Below are 4,679 nucleotides of genomic sequence, written 5' to 3'. Positions count from 1 at the left end.
TGACAGAAAGGCTCCATTACATCCCCCAACATTCATGGCTGCACTGTTACAGTAAAAAGCTGGAAACAAATAATGTGCCTGTTTATTGTGGGGAAAAAAACTGAAGAAATTGTGGTACATAAATGTAATGGGATGTTATTTTGTAAACAACAAATATGAAGGATTCTTAAAACAGGATATATATGAAATGATAACAGGGAAATAGGTTAAACTGGGACAACAGCAAGAACCAAAACTAAACCCAACTGTAATTTTAATAACCAGACTTGGCACCAAAAGAATTAAAAAACCACAAAGAAAAGTCTAGGTGTTAGTTTTACAGAACTGCTTTTGGATTTTGTTTTGTTTTTAATAAAATGGAAGTCTTGCTGGGTTGGGAGAAGGGAGTCAATTGTGATGCAATCTGAGAGTCAACATATGATGCAAAAACAAAAAGTAGCAAAAATTTTTAAAAATTTCCTTTATGGTTAAAAAAAAAAAGGGGGTCAGGGGGATGGTGAAATATATGAGCAGAATACAGAATGTTACATGTGTGCCATGTCCCCTTCCATTCTTCTACAGCTTTTAACTAAACTTGAAGAAAAAATACTATGTGGTTCAGAAAAGTGTTTTTTTCAACAAGTAGCTATTCATTCACTCAGAGTTTTAAGTCTGTTTTTAAATGCTTTAATGGACCAAGGAAGGCTACAAATTACAAAGGCTATTAGTTGAACTACCCAGGCAAAATAATTAGAAATGACAATTGTTCTATTTGGTACAGTATATAATCTAATTTTGCAGATTTTTAGTATTGCAAAATTAATACTCTCATTCTGTCATTCAGAAATGAAATTCAATGGAGAAAATAGTAACACATGTGTTAGTCCATCCTGAACTATTTTGGTCAGTGTTTTAAACATATATATATATATATATATATATACACATATATGAAATACATACATATTGTGTGTATACACACACATATTATCAAAGAATACTTTAATAGCTAGTATATACAACTAAGTAAATCTCTTTAAATCTGAAAGTTAATTTGTTTTTTTACTAACATCTTTTTTTAGGTTATTTACAAAACCTACAGACCTTTACTACACAGGAATTACTCTAAAGTATTTTTTTAATTATGGCTTTTATATTTAATCAAGTACAGTTTAAGAAATTATACCAAGTTAAATATATAAATTTAAAAAAGTTTATTCCAAGGTATACATCAGGCAGGTTCCCTCTCATTTGTGGTCAACGAGCTGTTGAAGGTGACAGTTGATCTTTTTCAGGTGTTGTGCCGCTCTTGAAATGCCTCTCGCTTCAAACAGCAGAGCTGGCAAGCTGGACAGGTCATACTGTTGAAGGAAGAGTAACTGAAATAACTATGGAGTGAGAATGATCAAGACAAATGAGTCAAGGCACTCACCTCCTACTAGCTATATCTAGCTATATCTTACAGTTCAGCGTTACCGTTAACAGTGAGTTGCCTTGTGCTCTGGTGCAGGGAAGGAACACTGGGCTTTGGATGCGAAGCCCTGGTCTTGAATCATCACAAAATGTGCAACTTTGGACAAGTTACATGTCCTAAAAGGGCTTTGCTGGATGAGAGATAAGCTCTCAGGCATAGACATTCTTGACCCCTGTGAGCACCAGAAGCACAGGGCCAGTGATCTATGGAGTTTAAAGATGATTCATAATGACCAGGGCATGCCAGGGCCCGGTTCAGACTAGCCCTGCCACCCATGTGGTATCTGGCAGATTTATTTTAGGCCATGTTACAGCTATGTTTTAAGAAAGAGTCTTTGGAGCCTCCTCTCATGTAATCTGTGCCTTCATAAAGTAAAATAAAGGCAGAAGAAAATATACAATTAAAAGAAAGAGAAGGGGGGGGGACTGCAGATATTGCTGTGTGTACTTCTTTAAGACCACACAGAACACTGAGATAATTATTGCAGCAGGATTTCCTGCCATGCTTCCAGTGGCAAATTGAGTTTATCAGGCCAGTTACTAGTTTGCTCTTTTCCTCCTAGAGTCACACTGTGACAAAGTTAACTTGTTTTATTACAAAGTAGATTGATGAGATATATATATCATATCTGTATCTCAAAGTAGACTGAAAATGAAATTCATTTAAAAAAAATCATTGATTCTTTAGCTTCTGGAAAATTTCCTAAAATATAAATATGGTAAAATAACTTCTTCCAGCTTTCAGAATGTTATCACCATTCCCATAAAAGTGCCCCATTTTACAGATTAGGAAACTGAGACAAACAGGTTAAGTGACTTGCCAAGGGCCACAGTGTCTGAGGCCTAATTTGAACTCAGGTTTTCCTGACTCCAGCCCTAGTACTCTAGCTAAACTTAATAAATGCTTGCTGACTGATTCTAGTGAAAAGTGGCAACAAGTGGAGTTAACTGATTTCCTTGGATTAAAAAAAAACAACACAATAATTATCCTTAGTAATTTGAACAAAAAAAATTACCCTTGAAATTTGTATAAAAGTTATATGATAAGCCTTACCTCAAATTTTCGGTAGGCAAAGACCATTAGCTTCAAATAAAGCATGACTTTAAATTTTCTCTATTCCTTTCGAGTAAAGTAGCTAAATACTTAAAATCACTTAGGAGTGTTATGAATTTATATTGCCTCCAGTGATGTTTGCAGGTAGGTGATGCCTACATACACATTATGGATAGAGGGCCAGGTCTGGAGTTAGGAAGATCTGAGTTCAGATTCAGCCTCAGGCACTTAATAGCAGTGGGCAAGTCACTTAACCTCTGCCTCAGTTTCCTCATCTGTAAAATGGAGATAATAGCACCAACTTCATAGGATTACTGTGAGGATCTTTAAACGCAAACTTTAAATGCAGTACTACGTGCTAGCTATTCTAGTGGCCTGGCTGGGCTGTGACCTTGATGGAGCTGACCCAAACTGTCTTACAAAGACATTAAGAACATGTCACAAACATAAAGGGACTATTTCTCCTGACGTATAATGAAGAAACCAAAATGAACTCAAGTGACACTCACTTTTTCTCTCTCTGTTGGGGTTTTCCTTTTAAGAGCTGCATAATCATGATGAAGCTGTTTCAAATTAGATAAAAACCATGCTGCTTCTGTGAGAGAAGATTTTCTTTCTTTAAGTTCCTCATATTTTACTTGTAGATGTTTCAACTCTGGTTCGGTCCTGAAACAAACACTTTTACCATAAGCACAACAGGTGGTGAAGTAGAAGTATACTCCACTCCCTCAGTGGCCAACGCAAGGCCTTCACTGGGTCTGGACCCTTTCCCCTCCCCCTCCTGCTTTCTCGTCTCCTAGACCAAAAGCAACCTGAAGGCAGAGGTGATAACAAAGCTTGGCAGCTTCCCCAACACAGCACAGGCTTCCAGAGTAGTAGGAGCTTTATAAATGTTTGTAAATAAAAATAAGAGGTTGGACTGCAACATATGTGGTGCCACCCACTTCTGAAATTGTGATTTTGTCAAGTATTTTGGCATATAATTGTAGTTAAGAAAAAGAAAACAATCTATAAATGTAGATGGTATGTAATATCAGTATCAGTCAATCAACATTAAGCACCTACTATGTGCTAAGCACTGGCAATACAAAAAAGGGGAAAAAGAAAGTCCCTACTTTCAAGAAGCTTACAATCTAATGGGGAGACAGCTTGCAAACAAAATACAAGATGTAGAGGGAAGACACTGCAACTAAGAGGCATTGGGAAAGGTTTCCTGTGAAAGACAAGAGTTTAGTCGGAGCTTAAAGGAAGCCAGGGAGATCAGCAGCGAGGCATGGGGGACCGTCAGAAAGAATACTCAAAGCTGATGGAGGGCTTTGTTCACGGGGCAGCCGAGAGGCCACTGTGATTGGGGAGGAAGGTGTAAGAAGATGGTAAGAAAGAGGGCTTTAGATGCCTGTCTGCAAACCTTAAAGTGCAGCACTAAGTGCTATTTTCTAATGACCTGGCTGATCTGTGACCTTGACAGAGCCGACCCAAACTGTCTTATTAAATGTCTCATAAAGACATTTCGACACTTGACGCTTACTAACTGTGTGACCGTGGGCAAGTCACTTAACCCCAATTGCCTCACCAAAAAAAAACAAAAAAAAAAAAACAAAGACATTACAAACATATCAAAGGGACTTTGAATTCTATTTGTTCCTGGAGGCAACAGGGAGCCACTGGAGTTTATTGAGTAGGAACCTGTGCTTTAGGAAAATCACTTTAGTAGCTGAATGGAGAATGGATTGGAGAGTAGAGAGACCTGAGACCCACAAGCAGCTATTGCAACAGAACAGGCATTGGGTGATGTGGGTTTGCACCAGAGTGGCGGCAATGTCAGAGAACGAGGCGTATCCAGAATATGCTGCAAAGGTGAAATCAATGAAACCAGCCGTGACAACAGATTGGATATGGAGGGTGAGAGAGAGTGAAGTGTCCAGGAGGACTTAGCTTGTGAGTGTAAGGGACCAAGAGGATGGTGTCACCCTCTACAGTAATAGGGAAGGTCAGAGTGGGGAAATGTTTAGGGGGAAAGATTATGAGCTCTATTTTGGACATACTGAGTTTAAGACATCTACTAGATATCCAGTTCGAGACATCTGAAAAGCAGTAGGAGATACAAGATTGCTGGTCAGCATACAGATTGGGACAGCATACAGATTGAGAATCATCGGCATAGAGATGTTAA

At 38.3% G+C, this 4,679-nt stretch overlaps 1 long non-coding RNA gene across 1 annotated transcript; it reads right to left on the bottom strand.

The window, feature by feature from the left end:
* Window positions 1–1,178: 1,178 nt before the first annotated feature.
* LOC114040559 lies at window positions 1,179–4,014 on the bottom strand. Its single transcript, XR_003568792.1, has 2 exons — window positions 3,016–4,014; window positions 1,179–1,340 (listed from the first exon to the last, which is right to left on the bottom strand). It is a non-coding gene; the product is annotated as an uncharacterized LOC114040559 (long non-coding RNA).
* Between the last annotated feature and the right edge of the window lie 665 nt (window positions 4,015–4,679).

This window comes from Vombatus ursinus, unplaced genomic scaffold (genome assembly GCF_900497805.2).
Source record: "Vombatus ursinus unplaced genomic scaffold, bare-nosed wombat genome assembly UNPS02013587.1, whole genome shotgun sequence".
Lineage (NCBI taxonomy): Eukaryota > Metazoa > Chordata > Mammalia > Diprotodontia > Vombatidae > Vombatus > Vombatus ursinus.
This window is presented reverse-complemented; position numbering and strand designations above follow the sequence as displayed.